The sequence below is a fragment of the Capra hircus genome, chromosome 18, assembly GCF_001704415.2.
Source record: "Capra hircus breed San Clemente chromosome 18, ASM170441v1, whole genome shotgun sequence".
NCBI classification, from domain to species: Eukaryota; Metazoa; Chordata; class Mammalia; order Artiodactyla; family Bovidae; genus Capra; species Capra hircus.
In genome coordinates, this window is record NC_030825.1 from 49,565,202 (window position 1) to 49,577,404 (window position 12,203).

Sequence of the window (12,203 nt, forward strand, 5' to 3'; positions counted from 1 at the left end):
GAGGCTGCAGGCGGCGGGGGAGGGCTCAGCTGCCGCGAGGCTGGCGGGGAGGAGACCTAATCCCTGCGGTCCCGGATTTTGGGGCCTGCTCATCGCTCCTTTGGAAAGTCTATACTTTCTCCACGTGGTTACCTGCTGCCCAGGCGCCTCGCGATCTAAGACTGGGGTGGGTCGGTGGAGGCGGGGTGGCGTGGTGGGGGGAGGACATTCACCGCAGGCATCTCCAATGGGAGAGTTCTGCCTCCCTCCCCCCCCCCGCCCCCGTCCCCGCCCCGAGCCTCCCGCGGTGGGAGTTGTCCCGTCTGCCCCCACTCCCCAAATTCCCCTCTTTCCTTCTTATTCCAGCTGATCTTGAATGGCTTGAAGCAGGTTCCGGCTAGAGACTGAGGTCTAGCGGTGGCAGTGAAAGCGCTGAATCCTAACCACTAGACCACCAGGCACAGTGGCCAGTGACCAGGCCTTGGACCATCAACTGTATAGAAATGAGTTTCCACATAGAGACGGAAAGTATTTTTTGGAAGAAAAAGGGATAGACACATGGGAGGGCCAGGGGGGCATTTCTTCCGGGTTTCCTTTGGCCAGTCTTGCTTTGCCTGGTTCTGAGTCTGTATTTGGTTTATTTCACGGTCCTCCCGTCTGCAGGGGCTTGCCTGGTGGCTCAGACGGTAAAGAATCTGCCTGCAATGCAGGAGACCTGGGTTCGATCCCTGACTGGGGAAGATCCCCTGGAGAAGAATATGGCAACCCACTGCAATATTCTTGCCTGAAGAAGTCCATGGACAGAGGAGCCTGGCAGCCTACAGTCCATGGGACCACAGAGGGTCAGACAGGACTGAGCAACTAACACCCCTATCTGCGCCTCAGCTTCTCTGAGCCAAGATGGATTCCATCGAAGAGGCCTACAGTAGGTTGACATCACTTACCATGAGGTGACGCCCCCCTGCCTTTTGACCTCGAAGGAGCCTTTCTGCGCATGTGTGGTTGAGAATGTCTCCTTGTCTTCAAGAATGAGGAACATGGGGTCTTTTATTTCTTATCTGGGCAGGGCCCAGCGCTTCTCTGGCTTCTCATCTTCGAGAACCTGCCCACAGGGGACAAACTCTGGCTGTTCAGACTGGGTCCATCTATCTTCTCCTCACAGCCACCTGCCTCCAGCTGCCTCCAGCATTCTCATCTCTTTCACCATCTGTTTACTCCTAGTAAATGGCTGAGCTGTGACTCCAACCCTGGGCCTGGTGAAAAACACTTGGACTGAAGCTTCTGTCTGCAGGAATTCTCTGGAATTTATGTTGTGTCCCCAGGGTAGTGTCTCAGAAGCCCAGGCTTGTTCTTAAGTTGAACATCTCTGTCACACAAACTCCTGGGGCAAAGACCAGGGTAATGCTACATTAGAAACCTGCCCCTCCCCTAAACTGCAGGCAAGGGAATTAATCACAATAAGGATGGGACCAAGACCCGTTTCTCTCTTGACCTCTGCCATTGCCCTTCACATTTTTTTTTTCCTGATTGCTCTAGATGGTGTGCACTCAAGGACTGACCTTACACATCCTCAGTTCAGTTCAGTCGCTCAGTCGTGTCCAACTCTTTGCTACCCCATGAATCCCAGTACGCCAGGCCTCCCTGTCCATCACCAACTCCCGGAGTTCACTCAGACTCACGTCCATCGAGTCAGTGATGCCATTCAGCCATCTCATCCTCTGTCGTCCCCTTCTTCTCCTGCCCCCAATCCCTCCCAACATCAAAGTCTTTTCCAATGAGTCAACTCTTCACATGATGTGGCCAAAGTACTGGAGTTTCAGCTTTAGCATCATTCCTTCCAAAGAACACCCAGGAGTGATCTCCTTCAGAATGGACTGGTTGGATCTCCTTGCAATCCAAGGGACTCTCAGGAGTCTTCTCCAACACCACAGTTCAAAAGCATCAATTCTTTGGCACTCAGCCTTCTTCACAGTCCAACTCTCACATCCATACATGACTACTGGAAAAACCATAGCCTTGACTAGACAGACCTTAGTCGGCAAAGTAATGTCTCTGCTTTTGAATATACACGTCCTAGAGGCAGCCTTCTGAACGCCAGGCCTCCCGTGCATGCTTGCTAAGTTGCTTCAGTCGTGTACGACTCTTTGCAACACCATGGACTGTAGCCCACCAGGCTCCTCTATCCATAGGATTCTCCAGGCAGGGATACCGCAGTGCGTCGCCATGCGCTCCTCCAGGGGATCTTTCTGACCCAGGAATTGAGCTTGCGTCTCTTGCGTCTGCTGCATTGGTAGGCGGGTTCTTTACCACTAGCGCCACCTGGGAGGCTACTAGGAAATCATCAGCAATCCCAGTTACCCCAGTGCTCAGTCATCGCAGGCACTATGGAACTGATAGAATGTGTCTCTGTACTTAGTACAGTGTCGGTGCTTCTGTCTTGGGGCAGAAAGAATTCAGTGAGAGGCAGAGTGACAGGTAAGGAAAGAGTTTATTAGTATAGGAGGCTTGAGTGCTGCACCCTGAGAATTTAGTGGGCTGCAGTTTTATAATCAAAGAAAAAGTGGGGAGGGGGAGAAAACCACCTTTTTCCTCCCTTCTTGAGTAGATGTCAAACTTCCATCATCAGCTCCTCCTTCATGTCAGGTGGAATTTTCATGTCCCTACCTGGTCAAGCCAGCCCTGTTCTGGCACAATGGAAATGAGCAAAGAGGAGGTAACATACGCTAAGAATAGTAAATCATCTCAGGTTTCAGTATAATGTCACCCTTTCCTTATATTTTTAGTTTTGGTGTGCCCAGAGGAGCATTTCCTAGGTATTATTAACATACTGAGCTCACTGGACAGGATGTGGGTCTCATTTCACCATCATTTTTACCATTTGGGGGCATGCCTCAGGCTTCTGTTGCGTGGTTTTGTTGCTAAGCAAGTCTGCTTGGCTTTGTGCTTAAGCAAACCTGCTTTCTTCTTCTTTTTTTAAAATATTTATTTGGCCCCACTGGGTCTTAGTTTTGGCATGTGAGATCTTAGTTCCCTGATCAGGGATGGAACCTGGGCCCCCTTCATGGGGTTCCCTGTGCAGTCCCGTGCAGTCCTATGGGCCTCCCGACCACCAGGGAAGTCTCAAACCTGCTTTCACGAATGATCACTGACTTACATGGGTCTTCCATACTTTTTTTCTCTACTTACAATCCCCCAGTGGGAGGAAGGGCTTCCCTGGTGACTCAGACGGTAAAGAATCTGCCTGCAATGCGGGAGACCTGGGTTGGGAGGATCCCCTGGAGGAGGGCATGGCAATCCACTCCAGTGTTCTTGCCTGGAGAATCCCCATGGACAAAGGAGCCTGGCAGGCTACAGTTCATGGGGTCACAAAGAGTCAGGCATGACTGAGAGTCTAAGCACACACACACACAGAGTGGGATGAAATATTAATCACCTACTTTGTCCTTTTACTCTGTTTCTACCAACTAGGCTAAATGCTTTATATGCAGTTCTCTACAGCTGCCTCCTCTCCTGAGAAACTGAGGCCCAGAGATGGGTAGGCTCTGCATGAGGTGTAAGTCACTTGCTTGGTCACACAAAAAGGGGTTTAAGCCTCTTCTCCCCAGGTCCCCTCCGCTGGAAGCCTGGGAAAGGCACCACAGCGCTACCATGAGGACAGTGTAAGATCTGCGCCTGTAGCAGCCATGAAATTAAAAGACACTTCTCCTTGAAAGGAAAAAGTAGCTATGACAAATCTAGAGAACATATGAAAAAGCAAACATCACTTTGCCAGCAAAGATCCATATAGTCAAAACTATGGTTTTTTTCAGTAGTCATGTACAGATGTGAGATTTGGACCATAAAGAAGGCTGAGTGCCAAAGAATTGATTTTTTTTTTTTTTTTTGAATTGATGCTTTTGAACTGTGGTGCTGGAGAAGACTCTTAAGAGTCTCTTGGACAGCAAGGAGATCAAATCAGTCAATCCTAAAGGAAATCAACCAAGAATATTCATTGGAAGGACTGATGCTGAAGCTAAAGTGCCAATATTTGGCCACCTGAAGTGAAAGCCGACTCACTGGAAAAGACCCTGATGCTGGGAAAGATTGAATGTGGGAGGAGAAAGGGACGACAGAGGATGAGATGGTTGGATGGCATCACCAACTCAAAGGACATGAGTTTGAGCAAACTCAGGGAAGCCTGGTGTGCTATAGTCCATGGGGTTGCAAAGAGTCAGACTCAACTTAGCGACTGAACAACAACACTACCACCCATTAAACGCTGCTGCTGCTGCTGCTGCTGAGTCGCTTCAGTCATGTCCAACTCTGTGCGACCCCATAGACGGCGGCTCACCGGGCTCCCCCGTCCCTGGGATTCTCCAGGCGAGAACACTGGAGTGGGTTGCCATTTCCTTCTCCAGTGCAGAAAAGTGAAAGTGAAGTCGCTCAGTCGTGTCCGACTCTTAGCGACCTCATGGACTGCAGCCCACCAGGCTCCTCCGTCCACGGGATTTTCCAGGCAAAAGTACTGGAGTGGGGTGCCATTGCCTTCTCCGCAGTAAACACTACCTCTCATTATTTCGTACCATCCACCTTTCAAAGCATTTTCTGATACAGGTTGTAAAATTTTTGTATTATTAATAATGTTTTTAGCGTAGGTCCACACACAGTTCCTTATCTGAAAGATCTAGGACTAGATAGTATGGATTCCGGAGGTTTTTTTTTTTTTTTTTTTTAGAAGTCAGTGGGTTGGGAAGATCCCCTGGAGAAGGGAAAGGCTACCCACTCCAGTATTCTGGCCTGGAGAATTCCATGGGCTGTATAGTCCATGGAGTCCCAAAGAATTGGACACGACTGAGTGACCTTCACTTTCAGAATGTATGTGAGGCATATACAGCATTCTGCAGCATTCCCAGAAGGGTCAGGACAGCCGTCCATGATCACGTGATAATTCTACATGAAAGCATGTGTAGAGAGAAGTACACTTTTAGTGGAACAGTTATAAATACGTGATGTCAGTTCTGTCAGGTCTTATTGCTTGAAGACTTTGGGGCCTAATTTATGAAGAAAGTTTGCGGGTAAGAGACTGTAGCAATGGTTTTTAGTTTTTTTTTTTTAAATTAATACCATTATTAAGCAACTGCTTTGCAGACTTCAGGTTATATAGATTTATAGGCACTAAACAATTTATTTCAACAGATAATGCTGGCTTATTACAGATAAAATGGAGAAAAGCACAGGGTATCCCCCCCTCAAAATGGATTATCAGAAGGTGTTAAAACCATTGGTAAAAGGCTGTTGGAGAATAGTCCAGAATTATTACCCATCAGATGACTTATTCATTAGAGAGGGGGAAAAATATACCTACCAAGTGAGGGATGGTAGGTGTTGGCAGACAGACTCAAATGATATCCTCAGTAGTGGGACAGCATGACCTCAAGGGTCTCTTGATGTGACATTATAGGAAGTGTACAACATTGCCTAAGCAGAATGCTAGTTAAAAAAATTGTAATCTCGATTTATTTTTTTAAATAATTTTATGTATTTATTTTTGGCTAAGCAGGGCCTTCCTCGCTGGGGGGCTGGTCTCCAGGTGCGGTGCGTGGCGGCTGCCCTCTAGTCGTGGTGCTTGGGCTTCTCATTGCCGTGGCTGCTCTTGTTGCCGAGCAACTAGCTCTAGGGTGTACAGGCTCCACTAGTTGTAGCTCGTGGCCTCCACAGCACAGGCTCAGTAGTTGTGGCACACGGGCCTAGTTGCTCTGTGGCCTGTGGGATCTTCCTGGACTGGTGATCGAACCCGTGTCTCCTGTAGTGGCAGCCCTGGGTCACCAGGGAAGCCCTAAACCGACATTGAATAATGTGAAAGCAATCAGTATTGAACATAATATAACTGGCCCCTGCCAAAAAACAACTGTCCAGAACTTTTCAAAAAAGTCAACAGGAAAAGCTGAAAAAGAGACTAAAGAGACAAGAACCAGAGTCAGTTTGTGCAGCTTGGCTGGGGCTTGAATTGGTGATTTCCTCTGGGTTCTGTCTTGCTCGGGGCTGGTTTTCTTTTCCTGTCTGATGGTGTCGCTTGTTTCTTGCCGTTCTCAACACAGGCACAAGGCTGCTGTCTGTAGGTGATGGGCTGTGCTTTCTGTTATAAATGTTGACTCTTTTCCTGCCAGGTCACGGCATGAATGCGGGCTTTGTGTCTGGGTGTGGGACTTGCCGCCGGGCTGGCCTCCCGCGTGGGTGGTAAGAGACCAGGAGTCCCACTTCCAGCTGCCCTCCCCTCCCCTGCAAGTGCCAGAACAGGACGGGCTTTTTCCAGAAGCCACCACCTAGCCTAGTGACCGCCTCAGGCTGGCAGAGAGCTGGGTCTCTTTAGGGAACCGCCCTTCGGTTGTTGTTTTCCTGCCCATGAATGCGGGGTGGCTTGTGCCCTGGGGAAGGCAGGAAGCTTGGAGAAACCGTCACAGGAGCCTTCCTTGGCTGCATTTTCTCATTCCTGCCCACGCACTGCAGCCCAGGTCCTGTCGGGCTCACTCTTTGCTGCAGTCCTGTCTTGAGTGCACTGACCTCTTTACTCTGATTCATGTCCCCAAGCCTCTACCTTGTTTGTCTTACCAGAAATGTGTGGAATTTGGAACTTCTCCCAAGTGGTGGTGTTTGTGGCAGTGAAACCTGAGGGAAAGAGGCAGGGCACAACCTTTGAAAGAATGACAGAGCCCAGGGACACGACATGAGCTGATTAGAACCAAATAGGTGCACGATGGTGGGCAGGGTGATTTCCACCAGACCTTGAGCCTCAATATACGCTCATTCGTAACACATTTGCATATGCTAAGTGACGCACCCAACAGTGCCTTGACAGTTCCAAGGCTGAGCATCAAAGACCAAAAAGTGGGCAGTGGCCTAATCCCTGGAAATCTCCACCCCCTTCCCCCAAATTTCTTGACTTCCTACCTTTGCATTCCAGTCCCCTATGGTGAAAAGGGCATCTTTTTTGGGTGTTAGTTCTAGAAGGTCTTGTAGGTCTTCATAGAACCGTTCAACTTCAGCTTCTCCAGCATTGCTGGTTGGGGCATAGACTTGGATTACTGTGACACTGAATGGTTTGCCTTGGAAATGAACAGAGATCATCCTGTCATTTTTGAGATTTTCTTCTAAGGGATTCTTGCCCACAGTCGTAGATATAATGGTCATCTGAATTAAATTCGCCCATTCCAGTCCATTTTAGTTCACTGTGAGAGATGGACTATAAAGAAAGCTGAGTGCCAAAGAATTGATGCTTTTGAACTGTGGTGTTGGAGAAGCCTCTTGAGAGTCCCTTGGACTGCAAGGAGATCAAACCTGTCAAGTCAATCATAAAGGAAATCAGTCCTGAATATTCACTGGAAGGATTGATGCTGAAGCTGAAACTCTAATACTTTGGCCACCTGATGGGAAGAAGTGACTCATTGGAAAAGACCCTGATGCTGGGAAAGACTGAAGGCAGGAGGAGAAGGGGATGACAGAGGATGAGATGGTTGGATGGCATCACCGACTCGATGCACATGAGTTTGAGCACACTCCGGGAGTTGGTGATGGACAGGAAAGCCTGGTGTGCTACACCAGGGGGTCACAAAGAGTTGGACATGACTGAGCGACTGAGCTGAACTCCCCCGAATAGTTGGAATAATCCTTCCACTCATTAGCCTATGAAGTTACCCAGCCCATAAAAACTATCCACATCATCACTTGTCTCTCACGGAATCTGCAAAGAGACATCAAAACCCTGAGCTTCATTAAGTCCCGAGACCAGATGTGTGATCTTGGTTAAAAGGTCATGGAGTCAAGTTGCAATCTGAGTTACACAGTTGCGCTAGGCTGAAGAAAGCCCCCCCGCCTCCCCACCAAGATATCTGTGCCCTAATTCTCGGAATCTGTGAATGTTGCCCTTCTGTTGGTCAGTTGCTAAGTCGTGTCCAACTCTTTGTGATCCCACGAACTGCAACACACCAGGCTTCCTTGTCCTTCACTATCTCCTAGCATGAATCCTCAAATTCATGCTCATTGAGTTGATGATGCTATCTAACCATCTCATCCTCTGTCGCCCCCTTCTCCTTTTGCCTTCAAGCTTTCCCAGCATCAGGGTCTTTTCCAATAAGTCGACTCTTTGCATCAGGTGGCCAGAGTATTGGCCCACGCATACCTTTCAGTAACACTTCCAATCAATATTCAGGGTTGATTTCCTTTAGGACTTACTGGCTTGATCTCCTTGCTGTCCAAGGAACTCTCAAGAGTCTTCTCCAGTACCATAGTTCAAAATCATCAATTTTTCAGCTCTCAGCCTCCTTTATGGTCCAACTCTCAACATCCGTTCATGACCACTGGAAAAACCATAGCTTTGACTAGACTGACTTTTGTTGGCAAAATGAATGTTGCCTAACACAGCAAAAAATATTATGTGATGTGACTGAGTTAAGGATCTTGGGATGCTGAGACCAGCCTGAATACAACTTCGATATTCTTGATAGAAAGGAGACAGGAGGAGTCAGTCAGAGGGAGGGCAATGTGATAACAGAAGCAGAGATGCTAGTGATGGGCTTTGAAGGTGGAGGAAGGGGCCACAAGCCAACTGGAAGCTGAAAAAGGCAAGGACATAGTCTCCCACTCAGAATCTTCTAAAGCAAACAGCCCTGAGCCCCGCTATCACCTAATGATTTTACTTATTGAATGTGAAAGGATAATTTTCTTGTTACATTGGTTTATGTATTTATTAAACAAAAGAAAAATGTTCTTTGTCATTCAGCATTTTTTTTGTTCTGTTCTTGCCGTGGAGTGTTCATATCTAGGTGCTAGAGGTAGTTTGGTCGCTTTGTTTTGTGAATGTGTTCTGATGACGGCAGTTGCTTTGTTATTTATTTTGTTATAGGTGAATATTTTTTTTTTTTTTTTTTGTTATATTTATACATGATGTTTTTAGTAGTTCTTAATCATCTTTTTTTTTTTTTTTTTTTTTTTTTTTTTTTTTTTTTTTTTTTTTTATTTTTTTTTTTTTTTTTTTATTTTTTTTTTTTTTTTTTTTTTTTTTTTTATTTTTTTTTTTTTTTTTTTTTTTTTTATTATTTTTTTTTGAATAGGATAATATATTTACATGGTATAAGAATTTAAAAATACAAAAATGTTTCCAGCGCTAATCTCTCTTCTACCATTCCCTTCAGCCATCCCAGTTATCCACTTAATTCAGATATGTTCTTGCAGATTTTTCTATACATGGACAAGGAATTGCATACACACACACACACACAAACACACACTCACACACACTCTCTCATCAAATGAACAATAACATACCATATGCTCCCTGTTTGACACTTTGCTTTTATCATATGTATTTTAACAGTTCTTTTCTAATATGGTTTATTATAGGATTTTGAATAAAATTCCCTGTGCTATCAAAATAGGACCTTGTTATCTATCCATTCTATGTACAGTTTGCATCTGCTAGTCCCAAACTCCCAATGTATCCCTTTTCCCCACCTCCTCTCATTTAGTCTACTTTTTATTATCTTTCCGTATCATTACATAGAGAATTTCCTTAAAAAAATTTTTTTTAATTGGCCATTTGGCTTGTGAGAGCTTAATTCCCCAGCCAAAGATGAGGCCTGCACCCTTGGCAGTGAAAGTCAGAGTCCTAACTACTGGACCACTGGAGAATTCCCATCCTTATTTATTTATTTTTATGTGAAGGTACTTGATGCTTTTCTCTTGTCCTTTACTGATAGAAAAAAAAAAGAGTATTTCTAATAGTGCTGCCATGTACAATGTGTGTCATCATAGTATATATTTTTAAAAGTGACTCAGTCACAAGATGTGCATGGTTGTGATTTTATTTTAAAATTTTTAAAATTTATTTTTATTTTTTGGCTGTGCCATGTGGTGGGATCCCAGGTACCTGGGATGGAACCTGTGGCACCTCCTGTAGTGGAAGCTTGAAGTCTTAACCTCTGGACTGCCAGGGAAGTCCCTTGGTTGTAATTTTTAAAAGGAACAATGGTAAGTGTTGCTGAGTGTGTGGGCAAATTGGAACCCTCATACACTGCTGCTGGTGAAAATGGAAAATGGTGTGGCTGCTTTGAACTATACCAGTCTGGAAAAGGTCCTCAAAAAGTTGAACATAGACTTCTCATATAACCCTCAGTTCCACTCTGAGGTCTACACCATAGAGAAAGGAAAACATATGTCCACACAAATACCTGTGCACAAGTGTTCATAGCAAGAATATTCATAACAGCCAAAAGACAGAAACAACCCAAGTGTCCATTAACGAATGAATGGATTAACATAATGTGATATTTCGATGCAATGGGATTATATTATTACTTTTATTGGCCTCTCTGTGCAGCATGCAGGATGTTAGTTCCCTGACCAGGGATTGAACCTGCGCCCCCTGCATTGGGAATGCTGAGTCTTAACCACTGGACCACCAGGGAAGTCCTGCAATGAAATTCTTGAAACAGGGTTATTGAGCCAGAAAAAGAAATGAAGTACGAATACATGTTACCACCAGGATGAAACTTAAAATAATTATGATAAGTTAAAGGACCCAGGACAGAAACCCACATGCTGTACTGATCCCATTTATTTAGGAATGACCAGAACAGGCAAATCTACAGAGGCACAAAGTAGACGAGTGGTTGCCAAGGTGGGTCTCCCAGGTGGCACTAGTGGTAAAGAATCTGCCTGCCAATGCAGGAGACGTAAGAGACGTGGGTTCGATCCCTGGGTTGGGAAGACCCCCTGGAGTAGGAAGTGGCAACCCTCTCCAGTATTCTTGCCTAGAGAGTCCTGTGGAAAGAGGAGCCTGGTGAGCTACAGTCCATGGGATTGCAAAGAATGCCTGGTGGGCTACAGTCCATGGGGTTGCAAAGAGTCGGACATGACTGAAGCAATACACACATACCGCCCCGAGGGAACTGCAGAGAAAGGAGAGATGTTAAGGTTCTCGAATCAGATAATGGGTGATGGTTGAACAGTATTGTGTACATACTAGAAAACACAGAGTCACACAATTTAATATGATAAATTGTTTTGTTATGTGAATTCTATCTCAATAAAAAATGCAATGCTTTATAAAATGGTACATGCATAAAATTTTCTTAGTTACTGCAGAATTACCCGTTGCTCAGTAATGTATGCAAGCAACCATTTTTCCACGCTGCTGGATTTGCCAACAGCCATGGGGCTTGTGTGTGAATAGGAATATTAACTAATCTTTGTTCTGTGATAAAATCACTAAGCAGTTATTTTTCTATATCAGATTTCCCTAACCCATTAAACAGTCCTTCCAAATGCTATCACTTAAACCCTTCACAAATCTAATATCAGATCTTTGTAAATGTTGTAAGTACCTTAATGGATAGAGGAGGCAATCGTGTGATATGATAATGATTATGAAACTGACTCATGTCACCGATGTGCTGACACCGCGGGTCTGAATTTGTTGTTTCTTTACGATGGCTGTTCCAATGTGTATGCTTCTTTCCTGTTGGAAGTTATGATTTTATTTGCCCAATGGGAAGAGTCAGGGTTACTGGCTCAGAGTTGCCAAGCTTTTGGGTGGAGGTGGAGCCAGTTTGGAGCTAGTCAGCGATTCAGGATCAGTGATGAGATGGGGGAGCACCCATCACAGCAGCCCACCAATGTGGTCGTTCCCCAGGAACTGTCCATGGGATCAGCTCTGAACACGTCGAAAGGCTTTATTTACGAGGCCAGTGGGCATGATCCCTGCCCCCTCCCATCATATATGTTCTGAGCATCTTCTCATATCGTATAGGCTGGCACTTTTTGTTCTGAGCCGGACCTGTTTCTTTTAAAAATATTTATTTGACTGCATTGGGTGTTGGTGGTGGCATGCAGGATTGTCAATCTTCTTGCAGTGTGGGGGATCTTTAGCTTCGGCATGCAAACTCTTAGTTGCTGCATGTAGGATCTAGTTTCCTGATCAGGGATCAAACCCGGGCTCCCTGCGCTGGGAATGCGGAGTCTCAGCCACTGGACCACCAGGGCAGTCCCTGAGCAGGATTTGTTTCTACCCAGTTAAATCCAAAGTCAGTATGGTTTAATAAAACTCCAGCTATTTTTTTTAACTGAGGTAAAAATATATATAACAGAAAATGTGCCAATTTAGTCCTTTTTAAGAGTATGCTGCTGCAGCACTGGTTGCCTTCATAGTATCTTGCAAACATCACCTTTCTCTATTTCCCAAATATTTCATC

At 45.6% G+C, this 12,203-nt stretch overlaps 1 non-coding gene across 1 annotated transcript; it reads right to left on the reverse strand.

Annotated features, from left to right (window-relative positions):
* On the reverse strand, positions 10,346 to 10,418 carry TRNAG-CCC. The gene has a single exon. It is a non-coding gene; the product is annotated as a tRNA-Gly (tRNA).